This window comes from Takifugu flavidus, chromosome 1 (genome assembly GCF_003711565.1).
Source record: "Takifugu flavidus isolate HTHZ2018 chromosome 1, ASM371156v2, whole genome shotgun sequence".
Classification (NCBI taxonomy): domain Eukaryota; kingdom Metazoa; phylum Chordata; class Actinopteri; order Tetraodontiformes; family Tetraodontidae; genus Takifugu; species Takifugu flavidus.
Window position 1 is genome coordinate 4,320,919 of NC_079520.1, and position 11,710 is coordinate 4,332,628.

General features: G+C 46.6%; 1 long non-coding RNA gene across 1 annotated transcript; it reads left to right on the forward strand.

The window, feature by feature from the left end:
- Positions 1 to 6,911: 6,911 nt before the first annotated feature.
- LOC130530436 (uncharacterized) lies at positions 6,912 to 8,075 on the forward strand. Its single transcript, XR_008951840.1, has 2 exons — positions 6,912 to 7,614; positions 7,700 to 8,075. It is a non-coding gene; the product is annotated as an uncharacterized LOC130530436 (long non-coding RNA).
- The last annotated feature ends 3,635 nt before the right edge of the window (positions 8,076 to 11,710 follow it).

Here is an 11,710-nt window from a genome sequence, read left to right on the forward strand (position 1 = left end):
TTCCGTGCTGCTTGAGTACATAAACATGACAGACGCTGTCAGTTTTGGAGGCTCCTCTTTCTCTTCTGAACTAAAAAAAAAAATAGAAACTTTACTGGGTAGAAAAAGTAAAATTCGAGTCTCGTATCTCCTGAGGTCTGGAGAGATTGAAATCTCTTGTTTCCATTTGTGCTCCAGAGGTGCTGGAAATGTCTTCGCAGACCTTAGACCCGCAGCATATAGAAACTCGTACAACTTTTTATTAAGCTGTTAAAGACTCTGTTAAAAAGAATTGAATCCTGCCCGTGGTCAGAAGGTCAGGCAACACAGCCTCAGCGCATGTGTGTGTCCTTGAATTTGCTCTGAATCAAGTACCACAATACTCATTCTACTAGCAAAGTGAAGACGTTTGCCAAAGTTGGGCCATTTTGGGTTGGTCCCCAACACTTCGAAGAATCTTCGAGGGTTCAGACACAGTTTTAGGGTTTAGGCTTCAGTTGGGGTTAGGTTAGGGTTAGTTGTTAGTTGGGTTGGTTATGGTTGGGGTAGGTCTTTATGTCTCTGACAGAAATATGAGAATATGTGTGTGTGTCCTTCTACTTGCTACACAAGGAGTATGAGGAATGTTTTGCTTGGTCCCCACAATTTCAATGGACTGTTTCAGGGTTAGGACAGTTTTAAGGTTGCAGTTCACATGACCTTAGGTTAGGGTTTGGGGCAGGCACTTAGGCAAGGAGTTAGGTAATGCATTACGGATATGAAAGTCCTCACAAAGATAGAATACTAGTTAGTGTGCATGTGGTACAAACAGGTAATAAGAGGTCTTATTTTCATTAGGTATTCTGGCTCTTTCCTCTAAATCTATTGGTCTAAGAACTGCGCATGCCGGCGATGTTCGATCTAAAAATGTCTGCGTAGGAATCAGGCGAGCACCTGCATGAGACATGAGTGCCGTCACTCACTCGCTGGTTACAGTATTTGGAAGGCAGCACTCCCCTCAGAAGTCTCTCTTGACAGGTTTGTGACAGGACTGAAACCGTTTCGGCTTCCTGTCAGCTGCCAATTAGCGCACCAATCCAACCTCAAACAAAGGTAGAAGCTTTGTTGGCACCTGAGCCCTCTTCAAATTGATGTCACATCTAGTTTTATGATCTCTGCATGAGTTTTTGGCTTGTGGATATTTTGTTTTGCTGTAATATTTTGTTATTTCCACAGGGGGTGGCAGCCACGACGCTCTCCTGATATTTAAGACGCTTGTTTGTTTGGCAGCAACTGGCGCGGGGGAAATGCTTCCACCGCCGCATTCCACCTGTCTGAGGTCTGTCAGCCTCAGTCACGTCTGTCTGCAGAGGCATTCAGACCCATCCACTCATTCATAATGGGGTCGTCAGCCGCCCAGGATGAGCCCCCGCCCTCTCCCTTTCTTCTCGTCTCGCCGGTGCTGCCGACAGGTGGGTGGGCAGGTGTGTCCATTGATCCAAACTGACAACCTCCCCCCTGACCCTGTTGCCTGGAGACACCGATTTGCCAGACTTGGCAGGGCCGAGGCGGCCGAGTCTCTGCCGAGCAAAGGGCAGACGAAGACCCCGTGCTCGGGAGCTGTGACCGCGGTCAGGGTGTCGCAACGCATCGTGAAGTTATTTGTTTATGGGAGACGGTGTTGCATTTATCAGGCGCGGCTGAAGAGGAAATCTTCAGCTGGGGGAAACATCAAGGCAAAGGGAGACAGTGAATAAATGAAGCATCAGAAAGCCTGAGATTATCTTATAAGGGCCTTTACTCTGTCAAAAATAAAGCAAGAAGGACCATTACGGCCAGATTTACCGACGTGTGCGACGTCTTTATGCATTCTTATACACTCCTTTCATCATTTGTTCCTTGCACACGCTGGGCGGCAGAACATCACAACGCTATGAATCACTTTCAGCTCAACAGAATCCGCGTTGGTACTCCATTGGAGCTGACGTAGACATCAGAGGAGACGGTGAAGGAAGCTTCTGGGGATGATGGAAATCCTCCTAGTGTTTCCCCAGATTATGATAATATTGCAGATTTCCTTATTGTGGTCGTTACAGATTGGAGGGGGGAAGGGAAATATCAAAGCAGGGTCCCGCCGTGTCTGCCTGTGTGCGTTGCTGTCAGGAGGTAGACGCCAGAGCTGCTTTACCTTCCAGAAGTGGGAGTAACAGTAGTTGGTCTATTCTCCATGTCACATCCTGGATGCTGTATAGAAATATGCATAATTCCATGGTGCCGTTTCCAGGGGGAGGTGGTCTTTCAATTGTGCTGCATGCTCACCTCAACCCATCATTATGCTGCTCCACATCTGTGGCACCCTCCATCCAGTCTTCATCAGCCCCTTCAGAGGCAACAGCATCACCAGCAGGGTCTGCTCTCTGTGGGGGGTAGGGGGTGGGGGCATTTATCTTGTTGCTTCTTAGAAAATATCCCTGTAGGGAGCCAGCACCAAAGATACAAGGTGGACTTATACAGCAATTTCAATGGAACTGGCTCTTTTCTCCTGTTTAAATTACCCGTAATGCAACAGTTTCCTGAGCTAAAAGCTAAAATCCTGGTGTCCACTTGTGTTTTTTTCTGCATTATCATTCATATTTTATAGCACTTTAACTGCTTCAAAGAATAAACACAACAGGATCGGGTTTTACTTTCAAATAAATGCAAAGTAAATACAAAAAAGAAAAAAACAATAACCAGATGCCGTGCAAATTGTTTCAGTTTGCGCTACAAGATGTGTGCCCACGTTGCATATAAGTGTGATTACTCATGCCTGCACACTCACGCGCCGATGCTTCCACCTTCCATCTGCTGCCCTCTGTGAATGGCTAAAGTCCAGAGGTAGTTGGGGTTGGCCAGCTGTGAGAACCTTGGAGTGGGCACCATCTGTACCTGTTAATCGGGAGGAGGTAGGAGGTAATGTACTGCTAAATAATGGCGCTTTGCCACTTGCTACCACCCACCTCGCTCCAACCTCCCCACTCATCAAAGTGCAATCATTTTTTTAAAGCAAGTGATGATGTGACCTCGCGGCTCTGCGCAAAAAATCGAGAAGCCGATGCCTACAGTAGAGGAGCCGTGCTGTGAAGTCTCGTATGTTTGGCTTGAGTTGCACGGAAGTGGGGGCTTATTTTGGAGAAAATAAAACATTTGCATCTCGTTTTAATTCAACATTTGAATCCCACTGTTTGCCTTGAATGTCTAATGGGGTTGGGAGGATCCGGGGCCGTCAGTTTTAGCATTAGCAACGCCATGGCGTAGAATTTCAGATTCTAATGTATCATCTCTTTCCAGTAAATGAGGTTTTCCGAAGCTGCAGAGTGCTGCTGGCTGTCTGACAGTTGGTCAACCCATCCATTAACTCCAACCTCCTGACATCCGCTTTTGGCCCTGAGACTCAGGACTCATAATTACCGACCTGAGGACTGTACCGCTCCGACGCGGCGTTGAAAGAGCATTTTCTGAACTATCACTTGTCTTCAGGAGACAGTTTATTGACACCGGCCACAGCACGATTCCCCGCACCTGCGGTTCATATCCAGAGCAAAGAATCAACAACAACAGCCTGCAGCAAACTCCCCGACAAAGGTCATGGCTGTACCGCAGAAAGGCAGCAGCCTGCAGTATTTTTCCATGTCATGACACGGTGAAAGAGTATTGGAGATATTCTGTTATGAAGGGCAGACAAACCCTGATCAGGAGAACATAGGGATGAAATGCCACATCTTTTATGGCAGAAATGTTCTATTTTGCACTGATGAAATGTTATTAGCTGCATTTATTTAGGCGCTGGACTAAGATGTACTGTCTACTTGTGGAAGTGAATATGGCACCTTTGCTCCATTAAAGCCATTCAATGATTTGTAGCTGCCAGCAGCTCCATTCTCCTTTCGTCTTTTCTTCTTGTGTTTATATAGTCTGTGAAATACTGAAAAAGTGATCAGAAAAATGTTTCAACCAGGGATGCGTCACCCTTTTCAAACTTTTAGGTTAAAGAATAAACACTGTCTCCTCCTCCTCCCCTTCTTCCTCTTCCACAGCATCTTAACAGGCCAGAGACCACAGGAAATGTCTAAAGAGAGACAAGCAGGGCGTGAGCACCCTCTCCCTTTATTAAACTGGTCAAGAAAATAGTCCAACTTCATAAGAAACCCCCGTGGGAATCCTGCTTCCTCCACACCATTGAAGAGGCAATAAACTCCACAGGGACCAACAACGGCAGGCAGGTGGATCTGGGTACCAGTGGAAGAGAACCAGCAACGCAGACATAGTAGATGCATTTTAAATGGCTGACTTTCTGTCCGAGCTTGAAAAGAAAATGCATAAATAAATCAAGCAATCACAGGCTGGAGTACAGGATCCTTTACCCTCTGTTAAATGCAACAAGGTCAGAGTGTTGTTGCATATGTAGAGCTCTGATTACTGTCACACACTTGACATTCTTCATGAATAAATGACTGCAGAAATGTGCATTTTAGGGAGCAGGTCTAGACAGGAAGAGGAGGAGGGGGTGGGGAGAGGAGGGGATGCTCCGGCGGCATCAAACATCATCAGTTTCCTGTCAATCTTTACCACCAAAGATGGAGTTGAGAGCAATTCACAACAACAATAAATATTCATGTCTGTTAATGTTTCCTTAATTGTGCATTTGCAGGTTGTTTGTAGACACCAGCATACCCTCAGAGTCCATAAACAGTTCTTTTAAGAGTGACAAAAAAGAGAAAGCTCACCCACTGTAAAGTTTGCACACGATTCCAAAGCGATTTTGGAGAATTAGAGAAGTAAATAAGCCACAGTTGTGGGAGGAATGTCTGAGATGAGCAGCAGTGGATGATGGGACAGCAAAGTTGGTGCTTTTCAAGAAAGAGGGTTGAAGAAACATGCACAAAGCAGCGCGACCGCCTATAAAATGGCTTTAAAACGGCACCGATTGCCGACTTTCGCAACATGTCCTCTGCTGTTAAGGTTTTTAATTTTGCTTTTCAAGCCTCCTTTCTGAAGGCATTTTACTATCAACAACACCCACAACCGTCCTGCAGTAATCAGCATATAAGCAGAGAGACTCTGACACGGCAGGGCCAGCAGACCACGGCAGCTTCATTAACGCCAGAACATTAACTGCAAATCCAGGCAACCACACTGCAATCCTGCCCCCAACCCACCGCCCTCAGGTCCCATCTAACATCAGGTGAGAGGCCTCCAGCTACAGCTCACGGGGGTCAATCTGCAATAAAAGGCATCCGTTTTCACGGCCTGCGGCGGAGAGATTGGAGACCTCCCACTCGTCTCCGAGCCATTAACTTCACCCTTTCATGGCAGGCAGAGGGACCAGACACCAGGCTCCCATAATCCCCAACATTACCTTCACCTGACCTTCATATGGACGAGGAGAGAATGAGGAGTTATGAAAGATAGAAAGGCTGAAAAAAGGACTGCTGTTGAACAATCATGGGAGTGTGTGTACGTGTGCGTGTGTGTGTGTGTGGGTTGTCTGAAGATTCATGAATCTATCTATCTATCTATCTATCTATCTATCTATCTATCTATCTATCTATCTATCTATCTATCTATCTATCTATCTATCTATCTATCTATCTATCTATCTATCTATCTATCTATCTATCTATCTATCAACAAAACAGTTTTCTAGCTCAAAAACACCTCTACAAACCAGGTATGTAAATATATATATATGAATATATATTGCAACAGCATGTTGGCTAACCAACAGAATGTTTATAATAAGGTGTGTGTGTGTGTGTGTGGGGGGGGGGGGGGGGGGGTCCACCATTATTCAAGAATGACAGTAATAAAATTGGCCGGTTCATAAAAGGAATTGAATGTGTCACAAAGTCAAACGTGCATTTTAATTGGATATTACAAAAATCAGTGGCAGAGCTAACTGGTCGTCGCCAGCGTGTGTTGTCAGAATAAACCAGAGGACCGCGAATCGGAGCATATTTCACTTCCCAGAATCCAACAGCGCTGGGTATCAGTCGGCCGCAGCTCAGTGGAAGGTCACCGTGGCGTTAATTCATCGTAATTAAAGACAAGAGAGGCAGCAACATGGAGGCGACTAACTGAAGGGAAAACCATGTTTGCTATTATTTATTATTATTGGTCAACATGTGGCTGTTGACCAATATATGACAGAGAAATGCGTCTTAGCTCGTGAGGGACAGCAGCACTCGGAGGCTCAGGCTGAAATGCTGCATCGTCGTCCACTCTCGGCAGGCCACAAAGCACTTTGCTTTACACCCCCTCCTCTCCAAAGGGTGAAAAAGGACACAGCAGAGAAAGGGGGTCTAGAAATAGAATGAATTCAGTTGGGGGTCCTTCAGGGGTAATGCACATGTCTCCTGGTACTACAAAGCACTCTGAGTTCCAGTTGCACTGCTCACCTTGATTCCCCCCCCACTTTCACAGACAAATGGATGTGCATTAGTGAGGACGGTGAGCATGTGTGTGTGGAGCAGAGGTCTCGACCTCCAGCTGCATTCCTCCCACCGATACAGAAACACGTTAAAATAACAATTTACTGTAAATGTTACAGTGTAGCTATCTTACATTGTTTTTTAACAAACATTGTTTTATTGTTCTGGTTCAGTTTAATGCATCTTTCATTGGATTCATGCATTTTTTCATCTTCCCCAGCCACTAAAACTGGGCCTCCAGTGATAGATGTTCTCTGGATCGTGCACCGCCGTACATGAAGAGCACATTATACCTCCCTCTAAAAAGGAAAGAATAAAGTCACTTGTTGTGTTGATGGACAATAAAAGCCCCGAATTGCATTTGTATTGTAAAAATTGATCCAACACCGACGCCATCAAGGTTCTGCTTCATTTTACCCACGATAATGAAAGTAATAATATCAAAAGCATGATAAATCTCCTCTCCCTTTATCTACCTTTCATCTCGACTGCAGAGGCTGAAGCCACCATTGATTTCCCTGAGCACAGCACAGCCACACAAAGCTCGAGTCACTTGTGACTAGTTGGCTTCCCTCCTGGTTGACTTTTTTTTTCTTTCTTAAGCGGGGAAAACACCAGAAAACATCATCTGCGACTGCACTGAGGTGGCGCGCTTTCATGCATCAAAGATAGAGAACAATGTTTCAAGGATGGAAACCAGGAATCAAAGAGGAACTCTGATCATTTTTAAAAAATCACATAGGTCAAAGATATTAATGAAATGACGTTCCGGGGAAAGAGTTGCCGAGCCCGTCTGCAGCAAACACGGGTCTTCACAGGCTTTCCAGCACGAAGTCACACCCAACTCTGCGTTCTGCTCCTGCACCAGAGAGAGCGCCTCCGGAAACGTTGCTGCGGGGGTAACGACACGCCGCGTCATACTTCAGATGTCAGCTATTGTGAAACCATGACAGAAAGAGGTGTCGCTCTCCCTGGCTGCCAACCCACAGCGACAAAGGAACAAACCGAGCAGTGGAAAAGGAAGGAGCGAGACAGAACCGGGAGGATGAATGGACCGCCGCGCGCTTGACGCGAAGGTCTCCAGCGGGTGTTAGAACCCACAACGTGTTTCCCCTAACCTCGCAGATCACTACAGCGCGTAAAGAGAGACTTCACACGGGCCTACATGTCCGCGGTGTATATCCAGGTCCGTTTTTTATGATGTGTTGGCTTTTAATTATTTCTTTGACAGCACTGAATGGATGATAACTTAATCCTGCTTTCATTTGCAGCCACATACAGCACAGCGCCTGCAGTCCAGAGCTTCATATAGATAATATAAAACCTTCTCAGCCCGTTTGAAGAGCAGTCTGGATGACAAGAAGACCACGACCCCTCATCGAGATGTACAATCTATTAACAGTCCCCCTTATCTATCAACAGTTCACCTTACTGTGAAATTTGTCCTGCGCCTTTCTCTATTTATTCTGATCAAACAGGAGGAAAAAAGACTGTCAAGACTATAATAAACATAATCTTAATCCTTGAACAGACCTTCCTGGACTGTTTTAGACTTCCTGGTGAAATATTCACACTATAATCATGTAAAGCATCGACATTATGTCTTTTATGACATGCAATTAAATACAAATGACGTGTCACTCTTGATATGAAGAGTCTCTGTCTCTATCTGTGGGGGGGGGGGGGGGGGGGGGGGGGTGGTCTGTGGGTGTGTTTTCCTTTTATGTAACAGTGCACACTGCAGAAGCAACAGTGGCCATTTGAGCAGAACCACAACGCCCTCTGCAGGCGAGGAGAGTAAGAGAAGGAAGTGGGAGAGAACGGGGGGCTGAGGAGGAGCGGAGGCGTTCAGGTTGGGTTGCTCTTTGGGTTGCTTTAACAGCCCCCCCCACCTTCACACCCCCACCCCCCACTCCCTCCCATCAGTTCTTTATATATTTGTTGTTTCTTGCATGTTTGCTGCCATCACACATCAATTTGCAGCAGTTACGGCAATCAGGCGTCTGTTTTGCAACCGCAGGATCTGTGCTGGAACAGTTTTATAAATGTGTCAACCTGTTTCAGCGAGGTGCGCGGTAATGATGCCTGTCACCGTTTTCCAGGCGCGCACGCCGTCGTTGCCGCGTCTTTCCATTGGTTGTTTTCGCTCCTGGTGCAACAAAAGGCAAAAATATTCCCTCGAACCCCCGAGAGGCACGCGGGGCTCCAACTCACAGCAGCACGAGGGAAGGGGGCATCGAACATATTCTTATAACCAGTAATGCAGTTCTTTTGGTGGTTGTTGGTTCAACTCTCAAAGGTGTTTTAATCTAAAAGAGGTGAATGGTTAAAATCCTGCTTTGCCCCATATTTCATATTTGGGGGTCGCAGTTTCTCTGCAGTCCCACAATTGACGCTCTTGATTTTATATCCTTAATATTCAAATATTTGCATCTAAAACGTGACCTCACGTATCGATTAAGCACAGCGATGGCAGCGAAACCTTTAATCCTGCCTCAGATAGACTCAATCACTCTGAACTGAGGATGAGTTCGGCCCCTTTGAACCAATCAGTGTATCCCATAATGCAATGTGAAAAGTAGTTTGCGACTGATGCTCCCTAAGCGAGCAACAAATCCCATCATCCTTTAGAATTGCACAAGAGAAGCTAGACATGACTTTAATTATTGATTTATAATTAAGTTAATTATTGAGGGCCAGTAGTTCACCAACAAACAAAGCAGCACCGAGCACTGGTGCTGATGTCGGCCTGGTGCACGTGCGTGTGCACGTGTGTTTTCAGATACATAAAATCACTCATGCGTGTTTGTTTTCACCAGCCCCTCCTCGTGGATTTCAACCACTCCTCCAGCTTGTTTGAGGGTTTTAGTTCCTCGTGTTTCAGATCCGGTCTGTTTTTGACCCTGCTGGGACCTTCTGGGGTCGGTTCTGTCCAAGCATAGCTTCATCCATAATGTCATTCTTGCACCACCAACTATTATTGCAAAGATTCCCCCTGAATCTCGGCGTTTTAGCATTGATTTTGGAACCGAGAGTGACGCCTGGCCGCGGTGCACCGCGTTCTGTGTTGTCTGTTTTCTATCGCTTGTGTTTTTGCACCAGTGGGGTAAACTGAGATTAAAACGACAGCGGTACCCTTGGGGGGGAGCCAGAAATGGCAGCAGCCAAGACTCAGATGATAAAAAAAGGAAAAGAACAATGCTCCTGTGGAAGTGTCTGAGGAGAAAGGAAGGCTTTAGAAGGCGTTTGATCCATCACAGAGGTGCAGATATCTAACAAGCTCAGAGCCCAGGCAAGTCTTCCTCTGACAGACGGACTTTTTTAAGGCGCACGCTCGCAACAACAGTCTTCACGCTTTTTTTTTTTTACAGTATTTAAAACAGGTTACAGCTGTCACAGTTTTCATTTCTAATAACGGCGCCAGTAAAGAAATTGTCAACGATAAAAACAAACACGAACATGAAAATGGTGTTATAGTTCAGCCCATCTGATTCTGCTGACGGCTGGGGGGGGGGGCGTCTGCCCCTCAGACATGATGATGGCAGGATTCAGATGGTTGGCGTGATGGTTTCATGGGTTTCACAGATGTTAAAGGTGCATTTGCACCTACGAAATCTTGGAATCCAACGACAGAAAAGGTGTAAATCCAGCAAAATCCAGGGCGGATTTCCAAAACACACTATAAGGTGTTCTATATGGTTCCGACGCCTGTGGCCGAACATGGAGTCCACAGATTTATCCCAAATGATTCCTGGAGTATTTGGGTTGGGAGATCAATTCATCATCAAAGATGAGACTAACTAATTAATGTGAGCCAACTCATTCATTTATTATACTATATTACAAGTGCTTTTTCCTTTTTTCCCTCCCTGTAGAGGAGGTATTCCTGATTTCATTTGCAAAAGCAGGAAAAAAGTGAGTGCTTGGATTCTTTTGACAACCGTCGCTTGGATAAAAGTCCTGAATGGGCCTGATAAAATTGCAAATCGTCAGGACAAACCTCACAGCGTGACATGAACCCACAGTTGTGCACGACAGGTCTGCTCTGCTCCCTCTCCAGGATTCCTGCCTGCGCTCCCTCAGGACCACCCCAGGGACAAGGACCTGGATGTCACTGTCTGCTGGAAACAGTCTGCCGGGATGAGCGCCTGTTCCTGCCTCCGTCTCAAAACCCAAACCAGCTTCCAGCCACCAAGATCACGGCTGTTTAGCCTTTAATAGCGGCGATTCTCTGGATTAGATTTCCTTTAATGATCTCTTGATGCTGCTTTGTCCCGCAGGAATCAATAAACCTCCCATTTTAAACGGGATCTGATTTGAAAAAGGGAATATCGATTCCAGACTTGAAAAGTCCCCCCCCCCTCCTGCTCTCCCTGGATGCACTTCCCTCCCCGCCGCACTTCATAAAGTGTGATGGAGCGGCGGCCGCTGAGGGCGGCGCCGCTCGTTGCTCACCCCCGGCGGCTCTGTGACAGATGCATCCAAGCTATTGTTCCGCATTGATCACCTTACATTTAGAGGCGTAAGCGGCCGACACCGGGGCCGAGGGCCGGCGGTTCCATCATGCAGATGCACCGTGCGGCCTGCGCTCGCCAGATGAAGACGGATTCATAAACACGACGATGGACACGGCGCCGCGCCGCGCCGCGTCACTCACCGGCTCATCTCTCACCACGCAGCGGTGACGGCTGATGACAGCCGCCCCCCGCTGATGAATCAGCCCTCCAGCCTGGTTGGTCGTACAAATCATGTTATAAAACAATCAGGGGGGGTTGTAATCCACGCTCCATCTTAATTCCAGCCTGACCTATACATTTCTCACTTTCTCCTCATAAATCCTTTAATATCAGCCTGGTTGTTATCCAATCAGACTGTGAGCTTCTCTGTCAAACGGCTGGTTTATGTGATTAGTTTCATTGGCTTTTAAATAAATGCTCACTCGGGGCCTCATGAGCATCAGTCTGGTGCCACTTTTGATGTTTTGAGTCCCACTGTCTCCTTTGGATTCTCTCACCTGCTGCTGATCTTTGGTGTCACAAGTTACAAGTTTTTGATCAACAAGACTGAGGATTGATAAGGAACGGCCCAGTGGAAACATGAGCAAAGCATCCATCCATCCACCTGCCCATCCATCCATCCATCCATCCATCCATCCATCCATCCATCCATCCATCCACCCACCCACCCACCATCCATCCATCCATCCATCCATCCATCCATCCACCATCCACCCACCCACCCATCCATCCATCCATCCATCCATCCATCCATCCATCTATCCA